The sequence below is a fragment of the Phyllostomus discolor genome, chromosome 2 (genome assembly GCF_004126475.2).
Source record: "Phyllostomus discolor isolate MPI-MPIP mPhyDis1 chromosome 2, mPhyDis1.pri.v3, whole genome shotgun sequence".
Lineage (NCBI taxonomy): Eukaryota > Metazoa > Chordata > Mammalia > Chiroptera > Phyllostomidae > Phyllostomus > Phyllostomus discolor.
Window position 1 is genome coordinate 169,248,442 of NC_040904.2, and position 27,532 is coordinate 169,275,973.

The window sequence follows — 27,532 nt, forward strand, 5'->3', positions numbered from 1 at the left end:
AGCCAGCAGGGTAAAAGCTCACTGCTAAAAATGAATACCAGTTAAAGTTTAAGAACACCAGCTCCCAAGAAGCATGAAAAATTGCATGAGCTGAGGGACAGCTGGTTCCTTCAGGGTCTGAGATCATTGCCAGATTCAATTCTTTTCTGTAATAATATATCACCTCTACTAATTTGCAGATTCTAAGGTGAGATAATATTAACATAAAATGTACTGGATGCTGAGAAATGACCCCATAAGTAGAAATTACTTGTATGGAAAGTAGCTTGCTTAACTAAAACTGGAAGCCTCAACATGTCAATCATGTACTTCATGGTATTAAGACGCTTGAGCAGTTTTATTTTATTTTATTTTATTTTATTTTATTTTATTTTTTTAACTGTCTTTGGCAGCTGCCCAATAGTACTTGGAGAGAAGTAGTCCCTTGCCCACCCCCAGAACACTGCCCTGCTCTGGGCTAGCCTGTTCAACAAGCTTTTTGAGCAAGAAGGGCGGGAACAGTAAAATCTTCCTTACCTTTAGTCAACTTTTCCTTAATTGGGCAATCAATTTGCATATTTCCAGTCCTGACAAAAGAAAAATGCAGTTTAAGCCTTCCTGGAACTAGTATTAACACTGTGATTCATTCCTATGAGTTCTGGCTTCTGAGTTTCCCATGCAGACACCAAAGAAATGGGCCCACAGACACACACAGCACACGCTCTTCATGCTTTCTTGCTTCTTCAGCAAGCAGAGGTTTAAAGTCATAAGTTCAAATATGAAAGTACTCTTGATGTTTAAACATTACCTTTTTCCTCACCTCAGGACCATTGACATTTGTGATTGAAACAATAGCCAAAACTGGCTATTTGAGTGATTTTAATTGCACAAATACATCTTTTATTAAAAGCAACAGTGAACTCAAATAAGACCTTATTGGTAAAGGATTCTGAACAAATAGTTACACAGGCTTTCTTACAATGGAGAACTGTTGTTCACTTTCTTATTCTCATGTAGTAGGTGCTCTCTAAATTTTTGAAGTGGATTTGCAGATTGAAAATGACAGATGACTTCTGGTCAAGATGGAGATGTAGGTAAACACGCCTCACCTCCTCTCACAACTACAGCAAAAATTACAACCACACTACAAAACAAATATCAGCCAGAATTGTTAGAAAATTGAGTTGTATGGGAGTCTGACGATTAAGCAATTAAAGAATCCACATTCATCCAGATAGGTAGGAGGGGCAGAGATGAGGAGAGGAATGGAGAGGCGTGGAGTTGTGGAACAGGTGATCCCACATCCATGTGTGATGGATAAGTATTGGGAGGGATACCTTGGGAATGAGGGATCCCAGCCCCAGACCAGACCATTTAGCCCAGGGTTCCTGCACAAGGAAGATAAGTCCCCATAACTTCTGGCTGTAAAAGCCAGTGGGGGTTGGGGCAGCAGAAGAAACTGCAGGATTTTCAGGATTCTCTGTGGGACTACAACAGACTTAGGACTTATGCAAACTCACTCCCTCTGGGATTCAGCACCAGGACAATAGCTGGAAGGGCACCAATGGCATATGGGCAGAAGTTGAAGTGTGAGTGCTGAGAGACAGCTTTCTCTTGGGCTAAACTCTAGAGGCCAGGTAGTGGCATTGTCCCCTCTCCAAGTCCTCCCACACATGGAGCCACAGAGGCATGACACAAGTTGCCCTACCCTAGCAATTACCTAAGGCTCCACCCCATACAACTTATAGGTGCACTTTTCTACAATAGGCCATGCTACTAAGGGAGTCAAAGCAGCTCTACCTAATACACAGAAACAAACACAGGGAGGCTGCCAAAATGAGGAGACAAAGAAATATGGACCAAGTGAAATAATAGAACAAAACTCCAGAAAAAGAACTAAACAAAATGGAGATAACCAACCTGTCAGATGCAGAATTCAAAATATGGGTGATTAGGATGCTCAAGGAACTCATTGGGCACTTCAACAGCATAAAAAAAGACCGAGGCAGAAATGAAGGTTACATTAAATGAAATAAAGGAAAATCTACAGGGAACCAACAGTGGAGAGGATGAAGCTGAGAATCAAATTGATTTGGAACATCAGGGGAAAAAACATTCAATCAGAACAGCAAAAAGGAAAAAGAAAAAAAACCCCACAAGGATAGGCTAAGGAGCCTCTGGGATATCTTCAAAAGTGCCAACATCTGAATCATAGGAATGCCAGGAGGAGAAGAAGAAAAGCAAGAAATTGAAAACTTATTTGAAAAAAAATAATTAGCCCTGGCTGGTGTAGCTCAGTGGATTGAGCACAGGCTGCGAACCAAAGCATCGCAGGTTCAATTCCCAGTCAGGGCACATGCCTGGGTTGCAGGCCACAGCCCCCAGCAACCGCACATTGATGTTTCTCTCTCTCTCTCTTTCTCCCTCCTTTCCCTCTCTAAAAATAAATAAATAAAATCTTTAAAAAATAATTAAAGAAAACTTCCTTAATTTGGTGAAGGAAATAGACATACAAGTCCAGGAATTACAGAGAGTTCCAAACAAGAAAAACCCAAAGAGGACCACAGCAAGACACATCATAATTAAAATGCCAAGTTTAAAGATAAAGAGAGAATCTTAAAAGCAGCAAGAGAAAAGCAGAGAGTTACCTACAAAGAAGTTCTGATAACACTCTCAGCTGATTTCACAAAAGAAACTTTGCAGGCTAGAAGAGATTGGCAAGATATATTCCAAGTGATGAAAAGCAAAGACCTACAATCCCGATTACTCTATCCAGTAAAGCTATCGTTTAAAATGAAAGAGCAGATAAAGTGCTTCCCAGACAAGGTAAAATGAAAGGAGTTCATTGTTATTATATGAAATGTTAAAGGGACTTATTTAAGAAAAAGAAGATCAAAACTATGAACATTAAAGTAGCAATAAATTCACAACTATCAACAACTGAATCCAAAAAACAAACAGGACAGGAACAGAATCATAAATGTGGAGATCATTTGGAGGGTTATCAATTGGGAGCAGAAAGGGGGCGAATGTAGGAAAAGGTACAGGGATTAAGAAGTACAACTTGGTATGCACAAAATTAGAGAGGGGGAGGTTAAGAATAGTATAGGAAATGGAGAAGCCAAAGAAATTATATGCATGACCCATGGACATGAACTAAGAGGGAACTGCTGGAGGGAATGGGGGTACCAGGTGGAGGTGGGCAAAGGGAGAAAAATCAGGACAACTGTAATAGCATCATCAATAAAATATATTAAAAACAAAAGTGACAGACTCCTCCACGGACTAAAGACAGTGGTTCTCAAATATCTGGGTGTGGATCCTAGTGCTGACCCAAAATCTGGTTTTCACTGGTGAGGAAAAAAATGAGAAAATTAAGGACATTATAGTGAGTTTCTTTTTCATGTATTTGACATTATTTCATTTAAAGAGCTGATCTTTATTCTAAGATTTCTTGGGGTCTTCTATGTATCTCCATACATCTTTCATTTTTTATTGTGCTTGTCTGTGAAAGCTACTGTCTGGGAACCACTACTGGAAAGTCCAAAGATACGAGTGCCTGTCTGCTGAGAGCTGGCCGAGCTCACTGCATTCATGTTGTGTAGGCCACGGAAGCGCTGCCTGCTTCAGGTCAGTACAATCAGGCTGAGGTAGTTAACAATAGCCCCAGATGATGTCCAGTCTCTTTCCCTTGTCCAGGTCTATTAAATCCACTTTCTCCCCCAATCCTGACCATCCCAGAGTTCCATTTTAAAATATGATAAATCTTGGGCCAAATTCATCCTTTAATTGAACCCAAAAGAGTGAGTGAGTGCTGGGTAAACCATAATGAATCCTGTACGATAGAATGATTCTGAAGAATGAAAATGGAGGGGAACAAATATTCCTGCCTCTCTAGAAAACCATAATCACCCGTGTAAGAAACCCATAGGCAGGCAGCACCATTTTCATTCAGCTAGACGGTTTCGCACTAGTGAGAAAACTTTTTGGCAAAGAGTTATTTTAACCAAGAAGTAAAACACAGAAATCCACTCTTAGGTAGGGCCATCTGTTATAACCCATGTGAAAGTGTATTGGAAAGGAATCTACCCATTGCCTTGTGTCAATACTCACTGGATCTTTTCAAAGTAAACCCCAAAGTGAGTACCTGTAACTGGAGCCCTTTGGGCTGAGCTGGCTGGGAAAGGTATTCCCTAAAGAAAGGAAAAGCATGAGGATCCTCCGAGGAGAGGCACCCTGGTGGGAATTCTGGCTGGGACCCTAGCCCACACGGATTTCAGATCCTTTGAAATGTTTACGGTTCTATCCATATTCTCATCATTGAGGGGGAAAAGTCAAAGTCCTCTCTTTATAGAAGATATTTTCAGATTTTGATTTTAGATAACTCCAAGGGTTTTTTTTTTTAAACACAGAGGACAAGATACATATAACACTGCTACTTTGATGAAGTTTCAAAAAAATAATTAATATGATTTTATAATCCTATTTACTGTCAATAGACATCCCTTATTATCCCCGCTCCCCAGTAACCAATTATGTGCTGTAGTTAAACAGGAGCCTTCACAGTGATTCTTTTGGCTAGGGTTTATACCATAAGGAAACCAGAGTTTCTGTATTTGTCATACGGAAAATCTTGTGCTATGAATGAATTCTGCGGAATTGAGAGCTGTGATTGTAACACAGAAGTCTGGGCCAAGAGTTTGCTTGCGGCAGTCGCCTCTTCCCCTTCTTGCATTCTCCTACTTCCTGCCCCTCCGCCCCCTCCCCGCCCACACACAGATGGTCAGAGGATGCATTATTTTGTCTGATGAATAACAGCTTTTCAGTTGCTCTTTGACACTCACAAAAGATGTTCACTCTCCTGCCATGTTTCATCACCGCATAGCACACGTAGCAGATACTCTTATTATCTTCAATTCATTGATGAAGAAATGAAGGCTGAGACTGATCACAACACCTAGGAAACGTGGCAGAACCAGAACGCAAATATCAGCTTTCCTAACCTCATGCCCCATGTTTTAAGTAGTATTTAAGGCTAAAGAAGTTAACAGTATATAGTTTGAGGCAGGAACCTCAACTTTTTGGTGAAACATTCTCCCCCCCCCCAAGATTTGTAATTCCCTGAGCCCCTAAAATATGTTTAAAAACAATACAGTTCAAGAATAACAGAGACCTCGCCATCGTATTCTCCCCTTCACTCGGGAAATTACACCTAGCAACAGGAAGCGGGCAGTGGGCCAGCCAAGTAAGACTGAAGGATACAGGGAGAGAGAGAAAAGCAGGGTACTACTGGCTCACGAGCTAAACCAGTGAAGCTGTGCCCTGGGCCTGTGGACGCAGACTAAGAAGCCAAGGGTGCCCTCTAAGGGCTGGGAAAGGTACCAGCACCAGCCTGAACCCCAAGTGCATCTCACCTTGCTCACAGAGACAGTGTTTAAACAGAACAGACAAACTAACTGATTCTCAAAAGCTGAACAAACAACTTAGACTGAGGGAAACTAACACCTTAAAACAAAGGGCAAAGCTCAACAAATAAAATATGTCAAAGAATCAGAGTTAAAAGAGCACACAAGGTTTTAGAATAAGTATAAAATATATCTGGAAAGATGTAGGATACTATAAAATATAACTGAATATTATAGAAATTAAAACTTTGATAATCGAAATTAAAATATCAATTTGGAAGCTAAATAGTAAAATGGACATATATAAATAGCATTTTGAAATACCAAGCTGAGAAATTCTCTCAAAACAGAATGGGAAAATACAAAGAAAATATGAAAAAAGAGTTCAGAAACATGAAAAACTGACTCAGAAATTCCCATAACCATTTAATAAGGATTCTGGAAAGACAGAACAGAGAGAATATAAGATAGGAAATAATTAGGAATTAGTAAAATAAAATTCTCAGAGAGAGAAAATATTTATATTGGTATCTACCAGGTTTCAGGCAGGATAAATAAAAAAAGAATTTGCATCTAGATCCATTCTTGTGAAATTTCAGAAACAAGAGAAAAAGAGGGTATTTTGAAGGCTTCTAGAGTGCAAAAAATGGATGACCAATAGAGGAACAAAAATCATATTCACATCCGACCTCATCAATAATACTGAAACCAGAGATTTCATACATCTGATATATGTGTGTATGTATATATGAGTGTGTGTGTATAAAGAGAGAATGATAAAGAATGTGGCAAAGTATTAACAATTAGTGAATGTAGGTGAAAAATGTATTGAAGTCTTTGTACTGCTCTTACAAATAGTCCACAAGTATGAAACTATTTTTAAAAAGTAAAAATACAATAATATGGCAGAAATAAGCATAATAATCAATACCATGATAATATGAATGGATTAAATTCCTTTATCAAAAAGTTGAGATTCTCAGACTGGCTTAAACCAAACAAAATAAAATAAAGAAACAAACCTCAACTATATGTAATTTGTAAGAGACACATCTGAAACAGAAAGGAGAAAAAAGGGCATTTTCCAGGCAAATGCTAAGAAAGCAAGTAGCACTATTGGTATCAAGCAAAATGGAATTCAAGACCAAATCTATCAAGAAGAATAAAGACAAACATTTCATACTGACAGAAAGAACAATTCACTAAAAGGGTAGAGCAGTCATAGCCCTTATGCCCCTAACATCACAGCATTACTAAATGAGGGAAGGACTGGTGGGCATGCAAACACATGTCGAGAAACTCACAACCTTAATGGAAATCTCTTACACACTCCTCTCAGACATGGATAAATCAGGTAGGTTGAAATAAATTGCACAGGAGTTGAAACACGGTTAAAAAGCAGGTCTAATATATATAAAGAAGTTTGTGCTCAGGAAGCAAAGATTATATAATTTTTCATAAACTTGCCTGGGATATTGAGAACAATGGGCCTTAGAAGTTTTATTTCAGAATACAGCATCCTAAATGGAAGGTCCTCAGTCTTATCATTTTGGTTCCAGTAAAGCATAATATTGAACCCAGGCCTGTCCAGAGCATCTGCCTTGAAACTAGGCACTTAAAAAGCCAAATTACTGTGTTGGCTTCTCATAGGACCCCACATTTCCTTCTCATAAAACCCCACAACATGTGACATGTGTGAAAGCTCCAAGATCATGCTGCATACTGCAATGCCAAAGAATGCCATGCCACTTTAGAGTTTACATGCATATGTGTGCATACATGTGTGTGCACATGTAACATGCATGTATAAGCATTACACATATACATGTATGTTTTTAAAACAACTTTATTAACATAAATTTATATGCTATAAAGTTCACCCACTTAGAGGATTCAAATTTATTCATCATATAGAATGTATCAGTACTTCGTTCCTTCTATGGCCAAATAATACTCCATTGTATGGACATTTGGAGTAGATTTTGACTATTATAAATAATGTTGCTATGCCCATTCATGAACAAGTTTTTGTGTGGACTTGTGTTTTCATTTCTCTTGTATAGATAGCTAGGAGTGGGATGTCTGGGTCTTGTATTTAATTATTTAAGGAACTGGCACACTTTTCTCAAAGTGGCTGCACCATTTTACATTCCCACCAGCGATGTATGAAGGTCCAGTTTCTCCGCATCCTCGCCAGTACCTGTTATCTGTCTTTTTTATTACAGATATTCTGGTGGATTTAAATTGGTAGCTCATTGTGATTTTCATTTGTGTTTTCCTGGAAAAACATGTTTTCATGTGCTTATTACCAATCATGAATCTTCTTTGGAGAAATGTTTATTCAAGTCTTTTGCCCATGTTTAAATTGGGCCATTTTTTTATTATTAAGGATTCTTTATTCTAAATACAAGTGTCTTATCACATATATGACTTGTAAATATTTCTCCCATTTTCTGGGTTGTCATTTTATTTTGATAGTGCCCTCTGAACCACAAACATTTTTAATTTTGATGAATTCCAATTTATCAATCTTCTCTTTTATCACTTGTGATTTTGGTGTTGTCACTAAGAAATCATCTCCCGACTTCCGGCCAAGAGGGAGGCGTAGGTAGACACACTGTGCCTCCTCGCACAACCAAAACTAAGGACAACAAAAATTTAGAAACAAACAAACAAAAAAAACAACCAGAACAGAGAGAAATGAACTGAACGAAAGTCTGACATCCATCCAGACCGGTAAGGAGGGGTGCAGTCGGAGGCCTACGGAGAGGGGTCGAGGGGTCCTGGCAGGAAAAAGCGGTGGCTGGCAGACACGGGTATGCAGGGTGCAGATGGCAGTTGGTGGACCCCAGGTGTGCAGGGGCGGCTGACGGACCTGGTGGCAGACCCTGGATGTGGGAAGCATCAAGCAGACCGAGTGAAGGGCACAAGGCAGCTGGCTGTCCACAGTCACACATTCCTGCGCAGATAAACTAGGTAAAAATGGGTGCTAAAAGCACCGATTGAAAACACCTGTGGGGGTTGAGACCCGAAGAATCTCTCAGCCTCACAGGAGAGCTCCTTGGGGAGACCCACAGAGTCCTAGAAGGTACACAAGCCCACCCACCTGGGAGCCAGCACCAGAAGGGCCCAATCTGCTTGTGGGAAGTGGCAGAGGGGACTGAAGTCCTAGAGAGAGCGGAGCAGGTGCCATTGTTCCCTCTCAGACCCCGCCCCCACATACAACGTCACAACCCAGTGGCTGAGGTGCCCCGTCCTGGTGAACACCTAAGGCTCTGCCCCTCAACGCAACATGCACAACCAGACCAAAGAGTGGGGTGGGGGGGGGATGGCTCAAACAGAATTAAAAGCCCCTCGGCCAGTACTTTTAAGCAAACGAGAGATTGCCAACCTATCAGATGCACAGTTCAAAGCACTAGTGAAAAGGATGCTCACAGAATTGGTTGATTTTGGTCGCAAATTAGATGAACAAATGAAGGCTACAATAAGTGAAATGAAGAAAAATGCACAGGGAACCAGTAGTGATGGAAAGAAAACTGAGTTTCAAATCAATGGAATGGACCAGAAGGAAGACAGGAACAACCAAACAGAAAAGAATGAAGAAACAAGAATTCAAAAACATGAGGAGAGGCTTAGGAACCTCCAGGACATCTTTAAATGTTCCAGTATCTGAATTATAGGGGTACCAGAAGGGGAAGAGGAAAAACAAGTGGAAAAGTTATTTGAACAAATAATAAAGGAGAACTTCCCCAGTCTGGCAAAGGAAATAGACTTCCAGGGAGTCCAGGAAGCTCAGAGAGTCCCAGAGAGGTTGGACCCAAGGAGGAACATGCCAAGGCACATCATAATTACATTACCCAAGGTAAAAATGAAGGAGAGAATTCTAGAAGCAGCAAGAGATAAGGGTACAGTCACCTACAAAGGGGTTCCAATCAGAATGTCTGCTGATTTCTCAAAAGAGACCTTGCAGAAAAGACGGGCCTGGAAAGAAGAATTCAAAGTCATGAAAGGCAAGGACCTACCCCCAAGATTGCTCTATGCAGTAAAGCTATCATTTATAATAGAAGGGCAGATAAAGTGCTTCCCAGATAAGGTCAAGTTAAAGGAGTTCATCATCACCAAGCCCTTATTATATGAAATGTTAAAAGGATTTATCTAAGAGAAAGAAGATAAAAAAATATGAACAGTAAAAAAAGGCATCAAACTCACAATTAGTAACAACCACACCTAAAACAAAAGCAAACTAAGCAAACAAATAGAACAGAAACAGAACCACAGAAATGGAGATCACACGGAGGGTTAGCAACAGAGGAATGGGAGGAGGAGAGAGGGGGAAAAGGTATAGAGAATAAGTAGCATGGACAATAAGTAGAAAATAGACAGGGGGAGGGCAAGAATAGTATGGGAAATGGAGAAGCTAAAGAACTTATGACACATGGACATGAACTAAAGGGGGCGAATGTGGGTGGGAGGGAGTGGGCAGGGTGGAGGGGAGTGAAGGGGGAAAATGGGACAACTGTAATAGTATAATCAGTAAAATATATTAAAAAAGAAAAAATAGATGGGGGAAGTTAAGAATAGTATAGGAAATGTAGAAGCCAGAGAACTTATATGTACAACCCATGGACATGAACTAAGCAGGGAGGAATGCTGGGGGGAGGGGGATGCAGAGTGGAGGGGAATAAAAGGGAGGAATAAATGGGACAACTGTAATAGCATAATTAATGAAATATATTTAAAAAAAGAAAAAAAGAAATCATCTCCCAACCCAAAGTCATAAAATATATTCCTGTTTTCCTGTAAGGGTTTTGTAGTTTTAGTTTTTACATTTAGATTTACGATCCACTAGAGTTTATATTCTAAGCATTGCCACACAAACAGCTTGGGATTTGGGGAAAGGGCCGGTTAGGTTTTGCGGAGTAATATGACACTGGTCAGCGGCAGCCTGTTTGCTTTCTTCCTGCTGTGGCTGGAAAGATGAGGAAGCTGTGAAAGAAAGTTCTGGAGTAACACGCGAACTAAACCTTATTGTTATGAGTTTTAATACAGTGACTCAGGACAAAAGTCAGAGTATCTTAGGATTTGGAAAACAAGCTCAGTTACAGTAACCCCATAACCCAAGTTTTACTGATTCTTTGCTGAAGACCAGTCCATTTTCTAACTGATAAAAATTTCTTCTGTAATGTATTCCTCACAGAAGAAAGTTAGTGTCCCTACTGTCTACACATCTCATTCTATGAATAAGTCATGCTGCATTCTGAAGCAGAACTTTACCTGGATTCTGAAGGGTGATAGTGATATCTATCCTCCTCTTTCTCTACAGAACTCTGTTGCTAACCAGGGGCTCTGGTTTGGCTGGAGATTCTATTTTTTTCTCCACATGTGCTCTCTGTAGTAACTCACCCCAGTCAATTGGCCTTATGCGCCTGTGGACGACCTGTCTGACACCACTGCTGGGGAGCATTTCCCATGGTCAGAGTTCTAACTGATTTTTGATGTGTCTCAGATGAGGAATTGTTTCCTCTGAACTTTTGACATCTGCTTTTTCAAGCCTCCTGTGCATGTTACCCATGCCCAGCCAGCCCTTGCTTGGTTACTGCAACGCTGAGGTGACATGACAGCTTTCTCACAGGTTTCTGCTATAACCCGTTCAAAAATGGGTTCATTCTTGCTGGTCAGAATTCAGGCTGGGGTGGCATTTGGGGGCTCCAAATAAATTGATTATTAAAGGGAGTAAAAAGTAAATCCTATTCTCTTCATTTCTGTAATATCATGCTTCAGTTTTGCTTTTGTCATTTATAGTAGGAAAACACCATCCATTTCTTCCATCTGGCTGGTAATTCCTTGGTCTTCTGCTACAATTTTCTACTCCTGGTTTGTTTGGGTTTTTTTTAGTTGATGAGCACCAAATGTTTTTCATTGTGTTCTACCCTAAAATTCAATGTTATTCAACAAATATTTACTGAGAATCTACTGTGTGCAAAGTAACTACTCTGTGAAAAAAATCTACATATAGATATATTACTTCTCAAAATAGTTTTAACTTCTCACCACTTCAACTAGGTCCTTTCCTTTCGAACAAGTTATGTGGCACAGTCTGCTCAGAGAAGAGAATTGATAGAATTTTTATTTCTCTTGCTAACCAGTTTTGTCTGTTAGGAAGCTCAGAAACTCGAACCAACAAGGGACAGAATATATACTACTAATATGGGCACAATTCATGAGCAACTGCTTTAAAAAATGGGTAAAAATTATATTAAAACTCTAAGGATTGTCTATCAAGACTTTATATGAATATATGTGTATATATTATAGCATCATTTCTGTGATAATTCTACCAAAAATGTATTACCTGAATCTAATTACAAGGAAACATCAGACAAACCCAAACTGAGAAGTGTCTTACAAAACAACTGGCCTATAGACTTTACAAGTGTCAAGGTCAGGAGAATTGAGGGAAGACAAAGGAATACTGTTCCAGATTGAAGGACACACCAAAATGCCACACATGATCTTGAATTCGATCCCATAGCTGTAAAGAACATTATTGGGACACTGACACTGGGTGAATTTGAAGTTTCTAAGAATAAGGTGGTGGTAATGTATCAGTGCTAATTTCCTGATTTTCATGGATGTATTGTTGTTATGTAGGAGAATGTTTGTAGAAATTGCACTCTGAAATATGTGTGAGAAATGGGGCACTATGTTAGCAACTTAAGCCCAAAGGGTGGTGAGTTGTTTGTATTGTTCTTGCCCACACGGGCTTCTGCCTGGGGAACAATTTCCACTCCAGAGACGATCCCATGCCTAAATTCACAGGACTGCTGCAGACCTTTCACAGAAAACACTTGGCTTTTATCTAATTTAAGTAAATATGTGGTGATATTTTTTTCATGTAAGCATCCACAGGTACTCAGGGGGCCATATACAGAGATTCAGGCATTATTTCACATAGGAAATTTTATAGAAAAAAAAAAGTTTTCATCTATTGGGAAGTGATTTTTGAAAATAAAAATGTTAAGTACTTACTTTTCTCCCTTTATGACTTTCACACCAAGGAGGCCAAACTGAAAAGGGAACAAACAATGACAAACGTTGTCTAAAGTAAAAGCAATAAAAAATAAAATAAAGCAAAAGCAGTGCTATTGGCAGTTATATATTGTGTGGCTTTAAGAGTCTGCTTCCTTGTTTGAATTTGAATAGCATTGCCATTTTAATCACCTCAGAAATAGTTTTGTCTTGATTTTTGCACTGGTTTTTTGACAGGTTTTTATATCTTCATAAATGCAGCTCTGTGTTTAGCAAAGATAAGGACATTCTCTGGACATCTGGTTTTTCAAATACTATAAAGGATGGTAATGCATGTTTTTACATTACTACCTACCATAAATAAATATACACGTACACACCACTATCTTTCTGCTAAGTACATTGCTGATTAATCACTATTGGTTAAGATAATCCCAAACTGAAAAAACAGGTAGTTTTTAAATGCTAATAGAAACCATATCCACATTGTATAGTTGTTTTAACAGCTTAATTTGCAAATAAAAGAGCAATTATAATAATCTACCTCCTAAAAATCAAAACAGATCTATAGAATGTTTTCCTTCACGAAAAGAGCACCGCCATCTGGAAGTCTACAGTTTGTGCAACGAAAGAATAGAATCACAAGGTTTCATTTTGTGTTGTGTTTGCAGGTAGAGAAGTCGTTTGTCTCTTCCTCAGAGGTTTTTACAGGTAAAAATAATGCAGAAACAGCATTTTCAAAGTCAAGTTAAAAATAGTGTATTCCTCCCTTCTCCTACCACTGGGGATTCATGTAGTTTGTGTCCTCAAGAAATCAGCTAATTTTAATGGCATCAGGCTGTCACATGATTTCTCTTATAGCTAATGTTATTATGAAATTAACATTTTTAACACAGATCAATTTTATATGCCCTTCTGACTATGCATTTTCTCCACAACAGGAAAATACTTTTTCCTTTAACCTGATATTAAATAAGTTTGATGTTTCAATTTCCTACCTTCCTTTTTTTTTTGAGAGTAGACATTAATCAGGGCAAATGATGAAAAAAAAATAAGGAACCAGTCCTCCTCAAAAATTGAGAAATTTATTAAAAAATTTTAAGCACTATATAAGTATACAGAATTATTCTTGTCATTATCATATGAATTCAAGGAACCATAATAGTATGGCATATATAAGTATACATTATATATACACTATACTTGATCCATATATGTGGATCAAATATAGCTCTGTATAATAGTTTTACTCAGCTGTGTATAAAATTATGCAAACTTAAAGGTCTTTAAAAATGGAAAACACTAAACAATGTTTGTTAAAATCTCTGCTACTCTCATGAATAGAACAAAGCAATTTATTCAAGTCAAAAACCATGTCTAACACTCTAAACACTCTTTTCTTGTATTATTGTATTACGATGTTTAAATGAATGACTTTATTGCCATTGTCTTTTCATAAATCAGCTGTAAAACCCAACACTCCAGTGTTCCATTCGGCTGCCAGAATCGGCCTCATCCTGCACTGAGCCATGTGCTTCCTCTGGAGTGGAGCCAAGGACAATTGTGTTTCCTGAGGAAACAAAGGCAAGGACTCTGCAGCTCTGTCAGATGAACACTATGGACAAACGTGGTTTTTATATCTGTCCCTAGTGGCCGTTTGTGTTTCAATTCTCTAGTCTGTGAATCTGTTACCAATCAGCTCATTGGATAATCTTTTCTCCTTTACCACGATCATTCCATGGAGACTTAACTTAGTGGCTAACAGTTACTAGACACTTGCCTTGTGCCAACCCTGCTCTGAATGTTTCATATGTACTCATTTATCTATATGAAGTAGGCACTATTACTTCCCCCATTTGTAAAGCTGAGGAAGCTGAGGTCCGTTGAAGTTAAAGAAGTTTGCCCAAGGTCACACAACCAAGAAGAGACACACCATGGATTTCAACACAGGAAGTCTAGGTTCCAGCACCCTAATTTTAACCACACAATGCCTCCTCTCGACTAGTGTGCGACAGCAGGGGCATCAGTGGTCTTTGACTTTGGCTTTCACTTTCCATTTTATTGATTCAATACAAGCTGATCTTACTTTGGAGTAAATATCAAGTCAATTTGTAAGCCTTTTTCCTTATTTACTAGCATTTGTTTTTGTCTACATAGGTTTAACATGCTTGCTTCAAAAGTCATTCAGTATTCAATAACTATTGACTTTCAACTATGTAGTTTATAAAATATTTTCTAACTTTTAAAAATCTATGATTCTGCTATGCTAACAAAGTAGTAGCATTTAAGGAAGAAGGTAAAGGGAAATTTTCAATCTGTACCCTGTTTACTCCTGGGTTGTTTCTTTTTACATTGTAAGGCCTTGTATCACTTTTGTGCTTAGGAGAAAAAAACAGTATTTTTAGTGTTGTAGGTATTAAATGTGGCTGCCTCTTCCCATTCAAAATTGCATGGGCAGTAAAACATGAAAACCCACTCAAAATAATACCCTTACATAATAATGTGGATGATGATATCTTAGTAATTAGCAATTTTACAAAACATGTTCACATCCATTATCTTATTTAATTCATGGCATAGCTTTGTGAAGTAGGTGGTATTTTACCCATCTAAGAACTGAGAAATTAAATGCATAATAAATGCACACCATAGTTGGTTTTGAAAAGAAACTATGGTTCAATTTGGCATTGTCTATCAAAATTTATGATGCACATACATTTTGAACTAGCAATTCCAGTGCTATAATTTTATCTTTTATATATATTCTCCCACATGTTCTTAAAGACTAATGTGCAAGGATCTTCTTTTCATCATAGTAAAGGCAGAAGGTTGGAAACAATCTAAATGTCCACTCAATCAGAGGGAGCTGGTTAAATACTGTGGAAGTGGATACGGAAACACCTGCAGCTGAAACTGCACAGGGCAGGGAAGCAGGCTCGCAAAGGGCAGGAGAAAAGGGAAGAGCCGCAGCAGAGCAAGCGGAACGCAGGCAGAGGGCAGCGCTGTTCCCGAGGAAGGACAAGCCGCTGAGGAGACCGCAGAAAAGGAAGAAGATGAGTGCGTTCCAATGGAGACAGAGGAGACACGCCTTGAAGAAACAACGGAAAGTCCACAGAACAGTGACGGAGGCACGTCTACTCCTGAGGACACGGAGAGTGGGCAGCAGGGGTGCACGGCGTGGCAGAGGGGGACCGGGGCAGAACACTGGCTCGGAGAGCAACAGTGCAGGAATGAGGAGGCCACCAGCGGATCCCGCTCCGGAAGAGGAGAACGAAGAATAAATGTTGCGTGTATTTATGTATTCCAAATACTTTTTTTTAAGTGACAAAAATGTTTTTAAATTTAAAAAATAGAAAAAATCGAAGAGATACTTAGAATATTCCTATTTGTGTGAAGCAAACAGCATACACACATATATGTTATACATAATACATTTAAAAAATTTTAGTGACTGCTTTTGGAAGGAGATTGTAGGAGCGACGTATGTCAGTGTCTACTCTGGTGCTGCAGAAATGCCCATTATATTTACATGGTATTTTTCAATTAAAGCACAAACTAATGATAGACAAAAGAAAAATCTATGCTTCTATGAGCAAAGTACTGCATTTGGAGCAAATATACTTAATCCCCTGTCCCTGCAACCAAGGAAACGGGCATTCGTTTGGAAGAGGAGCCGTGCGCAGGAATGGAAGCGTGGCCAGTGCGCACGTTCCAAGTGAGAGGAGAAAAAGCACGCCTCCCTGGCGCAGAGAAGTTGTAGGGGTGGACAGAACGCAGCGTTGGAAGTCCATCTTGAGGTGTTCTGCTGAGGCCGGTAGGGCTTAGGCGAGTGGATTCAACACCTGAGTTCCCTGGATTCCAGCCTCGCTCCAGGATAATGCGCCGCGTGACCTTTGGCAAGTTACCTCACTTCTCTGTCCTAGGTTTCTTTATTAACAAATGGGGGTTAATATTATTAGTGCCTCTTTCATCATGCAGTGGCCAGGTTTAATGAGTTCATATACGTAACACACGTGGAACAGTGCCTGGCATGCAAATCGGTATTTAAATATTCGCTATTACAGTTTGATTGAACAGAGGAAGAATAAATTATTTTTAAAATGAAGTATATAACCAATTAAAATGGTGTTGGGGGAGAAATTAAGCTAGAATTCTATTTCATACTTTACCCAAAATAATTGGAAGGTGGATAAAAATGTAAACACGGAAAAACAAAATAATGTGCTATAATAGAAAACATAGGTGTATTAATTTATTAGCTGAGTCATGAAAGAAAACTTTCTAAATATGATCCTAAAAGGCAATACCTTAAAAAATGATAGCTGGAACACATAAAAAAATTAAAACTTCTTTAACATACCCCACATAAAGATACAAACCTCTGTTATCAAAGCTCAAAGAGAAACAGTGAGAAATATTTGATCTCAATAGTGACTGAGAAAATGCAAATTAAGGAGAATGACAATCCTCAATGCTGCAGATAAATGTGGCAAAAAAGACATTTGTCTGCAGTGTTGGCCAGAGTAGAAATTGGAAAATGATTTCTGGAGAAAAATTTGGCATTATGTTTCCAAAATTTTAAAATGCATGTGCCCTTTGGCCTAACAATTCCACAATAAAGATTTTATCTTAGGGAAATAATGAGACAAATCCAAGATAACAATCCCAAGACGTGTTTTTATACCAGTGAAAAATTAGAAGCAACTTAAAATGTCCATCGGTAGGAAATTTTTTCAATAACATGATACATCCAGATATGAAATACCACTAAAAGTAGTAACACAAATCTATATTTATTAATATGGGGAATTATTGGATTTATTTTAGGTGGAAAAATCAGGTTGTAAAACAGCAGGATTAATGTGATCCTTTTTTGTAAAAATTTTGTGAGTATGGGCATAGAAAAAAGCCTGGAAAACATATATTGTTAAAATGCTGTGTTAATTATTAGATAGTAAGATTCCAGGTGATTTTCACTGTCTTCTTTATAAATTTCTGCATTGTATGTATTTAAAAAATATTAGGTATTACTTTTATAGTATTTTTTTAAAAAATGATGTTTTTCATTGAGGAAGTCAAAACAGAAGTAAACCTTGCCAGGTATGATATACCCCTTTCCTATCGCCATGTAGGTCTGTCAGCAACGTTTGTATGTGTTTGATGGGCAGAAGAGGGTATGCAAACTAGGGAGAAAATTCATTTTCATTACAAATATAAATACTTGATATAAGGGCTTAACCTCTCAAAGCTAATTTAAATGTAACTATCCTAGGGAATTTTTTTCCATTAAGGTTCAGCAGAAGAGCGTTTATAATTTCCTTAATCATCAGGTTTTTTAAAAGGTTGCTGACTGGAACAATGATATTTTTGAACAGCACCATAAATAGGCTCATGAACTACACCAGGCAAGGTAAGTCTCTCCTTCAAAGACTTAGCCTCTCCACTCAAGAAACTTTATTAAGCCCTACTGAGTCAGAGGTTGCTAAGTGGTGAACCACAGTCCCTACCCTAAGAAGGTTTACTTTGTAACCAAGGGCAGACAGAGAAGTAAACCTAAACCACAGTTAACTGATAGTTGCTAAGCAGCAGTAACAAACTGGGGTACAAAGAAAGTCCACATAGGCAGCAATTGAAAAAAGCTTCATGATGGGGAAACTCTTGAGCCCCATATGAAAATATTTTTCTTCTTCCGTGAGAAAGGGGAAATGATGACAGAAATCAGCATTCTAAGGCATAGTGAAAGATGAAAACTACAGCCCCACTGGAGTGGTCAAAGACGAGGGTTTTATCAACCTTACAAGGTAGGTAGTATGACATTGTAACAAATTAAACAATGGAAAGCACCTAATTAAAAAGTCAAAAGCATTCATTACCTTCCCAGATACTCATTCCTCTATTCTTACTTCCTAAGTTAATAGAGTTAACAGTGATTCTGTCCACACTTTCTCCATCAAATACATAAACACACCTACAATGGTTCTATTTGCTTGCTTTTGGTTGCTTTACTTTGGCAAATATGGAATCATGCTTCCCACATTTTTCTTCAGTTTTCTTTTGAAAATGAATTTAACAATCTATCGGAGGATCTCTTTTGGTCAATGAGTATAGATCTGTTAAGTTTTTAAAATAACTGCCTCACTTTGCAGACTGTGCAATATTCAATAATTTCCTGATTGTTAGACATGCAGTTCTTTTCATTTCGTTTTTTTTCCTTCCTTCCAAATACAAATGATGCTTTAATGGCCACCCTTTGGTGTGTATCCTAAATTTCTTGTGTATTTATTTGTACGGGATGGGCCTCTGAATATGGATTTGCTGAGTGAAAGACGATGTGGACTTCAAATCTCAACAGAGCCATGAACTTTCTTTCCAAAAGCTTCTAGTAACTTACATGTCAGCAGTGCACGAGGCTCAAGTTTCAGTCAGCTTTCTTTGTTAGAGCTGCCTCTCTCCTGAGATGATAAACTCCTTGAGAGATTCTCTGCCATTAAATGCTATTACATTTTTGAAAAAGAATGCAAATATTCTTTATTAATGTATCATGTTTGCTCTTGGAAATCCTTAAACAATGAAAAGTATACAGCAAAGTTCAGTATATCACTGTCATAAGACGTTTAAGAGTTCAAAATGGGAGAATTGAAGTTATTCAATGGAGTAAAGAAAATATATTATACTATAATTAGTTCTTAGATGTGCATCTGTCAGTTTAGTTTACAAAATGTCTGCTTATCTCTCTCTCTCTCTCCAAGTTGACTCTATATTTAGTATAGGCAGAAATGTTGTCTCATTCACTTTTGTATAACTAACACCCAGTGCAATGCCTGACCCATAAAAAATTAGATAATTATTTTTTTCCTAGAATATTTGCTTAAGTTTATGTATTTATTTTTTTAATTTTTAGGTTTTGCCAGTGTGGTGAATGGGAAATGATGCAATTTATTTAAATATCTCTGGTTATTTGGGAAATTGAACAACTTTTTATATGTTTATTGGACATAAAGAGCTCCTATTCTGTGCATTTTCTGTTCATGTTCCTTACTTATTTTCCTACTAGTTCTTTTTTTATGTGTCTAAACATTCTGTAGAAGTCTTTTGGATCTTCCATACAATGCAAACATTTTCTCCACTCTATAATCTTTCTTTGGATTTTAGTTCATTTCATGTAGTTAAATATGTCTGTTTTATCTCTTTAGGACACTTGAGTTTCTCTTGAATTTTTAAATTTTTAATGCTTTTTGATTTGAGGCTTTCAATTCATCTAGAATTTTTATATGATGAGGAACAGATCTGAATCTGATGTATTCTAAAGGCCAAACACCTTATGCTGGCGCCATTTATTAACCACCCCCTCTCACTAAATTGGAATGTCACCTGTGCCATGAATCTATTCCAGGACTCCCTGTTCTGTTCCAGCGGTCTGTTTGTCTATTCTTATGTCAACATTATAATTTTTACTGCTATAGCTTTAACGACCATCTTCACAATCTTAAACAGGATGCAATTGTGCGTAAGCATATGGGTTTTTGAAACCAAATGTATGGATTTCGATCAGAGTCCACCAACTTTGTCATCTTCAGCAAATTGCCTCAATACCTTCACCTATGAAAGAGAGTTAATAATAATACCTGACTTGTGGGGCCGTTGTGAGGATTGAACAACATGCAGTATTCACAACTATGCCTGGCGCAGGGCAAACGGGCAGGAAGTATCAGCTACGATGATAACAACTGGTGAGGCACGGCACTGATGGGGTTCAGGACACGCTACCCCAGAATATGGCACCATGGCATGTTGAATATTTTAGGCTGTAGGAGTCTGAGAAAACAGCAGAGGCAAGAAGGTCACTTTGACCTTCCCTCAGTCCTTCTCCCCTGAAATGTCATAAAACCCTCCTGTGAGAGGTGCCCTCCCTATATCACAGAAGAAAGGAGAGTCCTTATCTTGAAGACAGAGGGACACAGAAAAATCCTGGCAAACAGGTTTTATTACATCTCCCCCAGTTCCCTACACTTACTTCCTACTCTCTGACCTATCCTATTCCTCCATGACCGACCCCTCTTCATTGAGCCAGCATAAAAACACTCAGGTCTAACTGTTTCCTGCAGTTTTCATTTCTCTTATGAAGACCCTGTTGTCATGATGAAATTTATATTAAATACCCGTATGCTTTTTTCCCCTGTAAATCTGACTTCGTCAGTTTAATTTTCAGACCCCGTCTCGGGCCCTACAAGGGTTGAAGAAAACATTTCCCTTTCCTCCAACTTCTTTCACTATTATTATTTGTCTTATCTCTTATCTGGTTTTTATTTTTCTAAATGAACTTAAAATAATTCTGTCTAGTTCCTCTACAAAATTCTTAGGAGATATGTATATATATAAGTATATATACATATATATGTGTGTGTGTGTGTATGTGTGTGTATATAGAGAGAGAGAGATGTGTCTGGAAGAGATTACAACAGACCTCTAACCATAGTTTCCTCTTTGGAAGGGACTAAATTGGGAATTCACACAACTGAATTTTTAACATGCACATATATTACTTAAAAAATGAAAAGTTCTTCTGAGTTTGTCTTTTTTTATATAGCTTTTGCATTCTAACTTGAATTGCACTCATATACATTCTAGACTGGTTTTGCATTCATAAGTAAGAACCTGGGTGCTGTTGAGCACTTGATAGGTGGTTAGTGTGGCTGAGCAATAGAGAGTTTCATCAGAAAGGAACGTGTGGTCTAGACCTTCAAAGATGAACGAGTGTCTTACTGACTGAGAAGAGTGGAGAGGACATGCCAGAGTTTCGGAATGGCCTTGCAAAACGACCCACAGGTGTGAACAAGCAAAGGAGCAGTAGAGCCCCAGTAGTAGAGCCACATCTGGGAATGTGGGTAGAAGAAAAAAGTATGGACCGTGAGCAGAAGCCAGGGCAAGCCTTTACATGTAAGACAGAATGTGATGAGATGCAAAATGGGCTTCTTTTCCTCCCCCAGGGAATTCCAGAATGGGGCAGAGGGAAAGGCAGAACCCAGATAGCCAAGACAAGGCTAAACTATAGTCTCCGTGAAGACCAGAACCACATCTGCCTGTCCAGCATTCTCCCCCATTTCCTAGGCCAGTGCACACAGGAGCTCTAAGAAATATTTGCTGACTGAATGGATGAAAAGCACATCCAAAACAACAGTAAATATTCTGAGTAAGCAATGAAAGCAAACGATGTTGAGTGTGTGAAAAAGTAATTAACGATAGCATGACAAATAGAAAAAACATCGAGGAGCAATCTGTTGCAATACTAATTAATGATAAATATGTGATGAATACCTACTGAATTAGTGAATATATTTACTGTGTTTCTGAGAGCAGTAGGAAAAGTATTTATTTGAAGGAGGCCTTCCCCCTACCAAGTTCCTACTTGAAAACTAACGCTTGAAAATGAGTTGTTAAAATGATGTAGCCACAATAACTCAGATGGGAGGGAAAAGCAAAACTGAGGGAACTGGTCAAAGATGCAAAGTGGCCAGAGAGAGACCCGTGGAGCAGCTGCCTTGTGGTGCACCGTCACCACTGCCCGGATGGAAATGACGGGAAGTCAGCGACATGCGGAGGCTGCTCTGTTGGACGGAAGCCGTTCCGCTGTGGAGCGGGTGTCCTGGGCCCCAGGCCCAGCTCCCACGCTCACTCAGCAGCCCCTGTTATAGTGCCTCAGTCTGTAAATGGTCTCTAAGTTCCCAGCCAGCTCTGGTACTCTGTGATTTTCAACCATGAAGAACAAAAAGCGAAGTTCCACGGGCTGGCAATTTATGGCTAGATCACACATTGCCCATTACAGTCATTTTGGGAAAGAAGCATCCATTTAGTCAAATATTTATCTGTCTCACAAGGCAGCATGCTCTGTCCAATGATAGAAAGTTAATGCAGTGTGACTCCCACTCTGGAGGGGCTTACAATTAAGTAGAAGAATATAAACATGTAGGAATGAGTAAAATCCAAGGCACAGTGTGTGAAGCACCATGAAAAGAGATGTAAACAAAAGGTCACTGAGCATCTGAGGGCTGCAGGTGAGGCTCCCTGCTGACTTGGGCAGAGTGTGGAGGTGAGCGCGCTGGAGAAAGGGCCGAGGAGCTGGCCCTGTCGCCCTTCCTGCGGCCAGACCCACTCAGTGTGCACCCAGCACCGACCTGCGCAGCTGAGCTCATTCCCAGGGCTACAACTGCCTTCAACAGGAACAGTTCCCATCAACACACAAGTGACCTCCAGAAAGTCATTCCTTAGTTAGGTGTTGGGTGCTCAGCACTGACACAAGATTCCCGATTGGTGATGAGGTCCTCAGACCAGCCGATACAAGCCAATTCAAGCCATAATATAACTCGTACACAGCAGTAGTAAGACTTTTTTTGACATTGTTTATCCCCATTCAACATTGTACAAAATGCAGTTCTGAACTTCAAAAGCAAGAACACATCATTTCAGAGCACAAAAGGCTTCATAAAAAACTGCCTCTGAAGGGGATTGTTTCACTTACCTACTCTGTAGCTAGGTAACAAGCTATCCCAAAATGCAGTGGCTCAAAACAATGGTCATTTTGTTCTATCATGATTTTATGGGTATGAGGAGATTTGGAGAAAAAACATTCATTTATACAGTTCCTACTGGAAAACTTTTCATTAAAAATGAGGTTTTTATAAATATGAGCCACAATAACTGAAACAGCATGGAGAAACAGTATTTTTGAGGGACTTGGGGTGATTTGTCCATTTCCCATGGTGCTGCTGGAGCCCCTCGGTGGCCAGCTGGCAGGTGGTGGGTCTGGAGAATCTAAGATGGCACATCACAGGTCAGGGGCAGGGACGTCAGGAAGGCTGGACTCGGTGGGGCTGTCCACCGGAGCACCCGCAAGTCACCTCGCCAGCGTGGTGGTCACAGGAAGCGAGACTTTTCATGTGGCTTCCAGGGGGCAGTCACACAGCACCATTTACACGCATTTACACTCTACTCTGTTGGTTGGGGAGTCACAAATCTTCCCAGACTCAGGGAAGGGGACACAGGTGCCACCTCAAAGTGGGGCACGAATATGAGGCCTTGTTTTAAAACTGCCTGCGGGATGGAACCATTGGAGGATAGAGGCACACACGCCCAAGCACAGAGTTTGCTCATTGCACGTGGTTTAGCTCCTAAACAAAGGGGCCTTCTCAGATGTCCGGTTGGAGGGAAACTGGACAGAGGACTTTGGAACTCTCCTAGGACCTGTTTATTTTTATGCTCCAATTGTTGGGAAAATGTGTTAAAGGGAAACTTGGCCTCAAGTCTCCTTTTTATTTTAAAAGAAATTTATATATTTAAATATACAGTAGCATGTTTAATTTATGTACCCCTGAAAATTTGAAAACAATTGTACCTAATTTTCAATGAGGAGTGATTAGGCAATAACACAACAATTAATAGTTCACAATTTGTGTTTTCTTTATGTTTGACAAAACACAAGCTGGTGTGTGTGTGTGTATCTATGCTTTCTTTCCCCTCGGTGCCCCTTTATTACCCTGAAAATGAAGGTATATGTTATATAGTTGTGGAGAAAACGTTTTTAAATTTGGAACCTTAGCCCTTTCGGTGTTGCTCCCACTGGTTTGTTAAACGATCTATTTCTGACGTTTATCACTGGAGGGAATTCCAGCACTCTTCCTGGGTGGGGGGATCGTTTCGTGATCAACAGTGTCAGATGGTGGACAAGTCAAGCAGCACTCAAGAGACAAGTGCCTCCCCGACACACCACCGAGGAACTCTGTGCTTGCCCAGGAGGCCGGCTGAGGATGGCCCTCTGCAAGAACGTCGCTGGTGTCAGCCTCCTTGCTTTCTACAGGCAGCCATGATGAGCCTGTCAGAACAAGGCGTGCTGGGCTTTCTCTGTTTAGGGTTCCAGTACGAGAGATAATTGAAACAACAGAGCAACTAGTCTAGGCAGATTTGGAATGGGACTGGGAGAAGAAAGTAATAAAAACAAGGATTTGACTCAGGATTAAGAGTTCTTCCCAGTTTGAGAATATAGGATTCATTAGTATTCAAACCAAATCTTCACTGTGCTAAGCCCCCACTAGTTAGTTCATAAAGGAGCTTTCTTGGGAGGTCCTATAAAAGCCTATGGGAGTTTCCAAGGAGGGGCTTGTGCCCACTTAAGAATCAGTCTGAGCCCTGGCTGGTGTAGCTCAATGGATTGAGCACCAGCCTGCGAACCAAAGGGTCCCTGGTTGAATTCCCAACCGGGGCATATGGCTGGCTTGCAGGCCAGGTCCCCGGTAGGGGGCACGTGAGAGGCAACCACACACTGATGTTTCTTTCCCTCTTTTTCTCCCACCCTTCCTTTCTATCTTAAAAAAAATAATCAGTCTGGGCCACTATTTGCACTGGTCTCTGAGATCATTTCACGCAGTATGCTTGAGGGATTTCAGCCAATGTTCAAAGGTGCAAAACTGGATACACTGCTGCTTCTGCTGGCTTCCAGCAATCCAAGCCATTCAGGAGCACTGGCCTTGTTTACGGCCATACCACCCTGAACGCGCCCGATCTCGTCTGATCTCAGAAGCTAAGCAGGGTCAGGCCTGGTTAGTACTTGGACGGGAGGAACACAGGCCTCAGTCACTCCGAGCCCTGCAGGGCCCTCCTGAGGTGCAGATTGCTACTGCTCACTGCCTTTGCTACTGACACTAGACATCTTCATCGTGCTCTGGCTTCTCTAGAATCTCATGCAAAGTGAAGAGTATGTACTTTCTTCTCTATTGTTGATTATTTAGAGGGTCCGACTGCAGGGGGTAGCTTGAATTTCAAAGTAAGAAGAATTTTAATTCACACACAGAGATCTAAGGACACTGGGAAAGATTAAATGAGTTCAGAGCCCACTGCCATGCCATATAGGAAACAACTTCTTGCCATCCATCAGTTAGCCCTTTGTTAAATTTGGCTCATCATAGCAGAGTCCCTGTTCTTGCAACATGGCTTCTATCATGTCCCCTGACACACTTCGAATGCAATACACACACACACACCCCAAATACCTTATTATGTCTACATTCAATTTTAAACACACTCCCAAGTTTTTCTCCACTCTTTTGTGAGGATAGATTCTTAAGGAAAGAAGTGTTCTTTTGTTTCATACTTTAAATATAGTCAAGACTCAATATCAACCTAACTAGGATTTCTACTCTGCCCCTACTATTACCCTTGCAATTCAGTACTGTAAGTACTTCTTTACTTGTCTGTCTCCACATCTCGGCTGTGAGCCGCAAGCAGGGAGGAGACTAAGGCAGGCCTCTCAGTGCCCCAGGGCCAGCGTGCATTCCCAGTCCCTGGCACATTCCTTGGAACATAGCGGATGTCTATAAAATGTATACTGAATAACTGAGAAAAGGAGAATTCAAAATGATGCCATGGGTCTGTGAAATAGCAAGAGTTTCAGGCATTTAAACAACTGTCAACAATCTTTCTTTAATAACAATTACCATTTAAAAACTTCTTCACAAAACAACAGTGTTTCTTATTTAATAAGCATAAAATAACAGATAACAAATCAACTCAAACTCCAAATGTGACCTCACCAAAATGCGAGGCTTCAATACTCTTATTCGTCTTTGACATCTGTGAAATGTCAATACTTTATTCATGTAATCAAAACCCTTCCCACAAATGATTGTTTCTTTGGAGTGAAGACAGAGAGTCCACGGAGGATTAAGTTTAAAAGAAATGGTTTCCAAGATGTCCAGAGGGCAAGGAACATTGGGATGTGAAGAGGAATCTATGCAGACTTCAGGCAAGATGGAGACATAGATGGACATGCTACGCTTCCTCATGCAACCACAAGATGAAATACAACTAACCTCAAAACAAATAACACCCAGAACTGCCAGGAAATCGAAATGTGTGGAAGTCTGACAACCAAGGATTTAAAGAAGCCATATTCATCCTGACAGGAAGGAGGAGCAGACAGGCAGAGTCGGGTAAGGAGATGTGGTGTAGCAGAGAAGCAGTAGTGGGGGTGGAAGAGGTGGTCCCACATTTGCATGTGGTGGATAAAAATCAGGAGGGATTCCTTGGGAGTAAGTGATCCCAGCCCTAGGCCAGGCCACACAGCCCAAGGTTCCAGCAACAGGAAAATAAACCCCCATTACTTCTCACTGTAAAAACCGGTGGGGATTGAGGCTCTGGAAGAAACTGATGGTTTCTCAAGGGAGTCCATTTAAAGGGCCTGCACAGACTTAAAACATAAGCAAACCCACCCACTAGAACACCAGTCACATACAGGAAGTTGGTGAAGTGATGGAAACCAGACGAGTGCCATGGAAACCCCCAGAAGCCAGGGAGCAGCACTGTCCCATCTCTGAGCCCTCCCCACACACAGGGTCACAAAGCAGTGAAGCGAGTTGCCCCACTCCATCCCATACAACTTAACAGGTGCACTAAGACAGGGAGTCAAAGCAGCTCTACCTAATACACAGAAACAAACAGAGGGAGGCCGCCAAATTGAGGAGAAAAAGAAATATGGCCCAAACAAAAGAACAGAACAAAACTCCAGAAAAAGAACTAAACTAAACAGAGATAGCAAACCTATCAGATGCAGAGTTCAAAACACTGGTGATCAGGATGCTCAGAGAGCTCATTGAGTACAGCAACAACATAAAGGAAGAAATGAAGGTTATACTAAGTGAAATAAAGAAAAATCCAGAAGGAACCAACAGTGAAGGGAAGAAACCTGGGATTCAAATCAATGATTTAGAACATAAGGAAAAAATAAACATTCAACTAGAACAGAAAGAAGAAATAAAAATTAAAAAACAAAAAACAAGGAGAGTATAAGAAGAGTCTGGGATATCTCCAAAAGTGCCAGCCCCAAATCATAGGGGTGCCAGAAGGAGAAGAGGAAAAGCAAGAAATTGAAAACTTATTTGAACAAAAAAATAATGAGAGAAAACTTCTCTAATTTGATGAAGGAAATAGACATACATGTCCAGGAAGTACAGAGAGTCCCAAACCAGTTGGACCCAAAGAAGACCCCACCAAGACAAATCATAATTAAAATACCAAAGGTTAAAGATAAAGAGAGAATCTTAAAAGCAGCAAGAAAAGCAGAGAGTTACCTA

At 39.8% G+C, this 27,532-nt stretch overlaps 1 long non-coding RNA gene across 1 annotated transcript; it reads right to left on the bottom strand.

Annotated features, from left to right (window-relative positions):
* Positions 1-1,056: 1,056 nt before the first annotated feature.
* Positions 1,057-26,350, bottom strand: LOC118498741. The gene is made up of 3 exons (XR_004901206.1): positions 26,329-26,350; positions 25,971-25,975; positions 1,057-1,175 (listed from the first exon to the last, which is right to left on the bottom strand). It is a non-coding gene; the product is annotated as an uncharacterized LOC118498741 (long non-coding RNA).
* Positions 26,351-27,532: the final 1,182 nt, after the last annotated feature.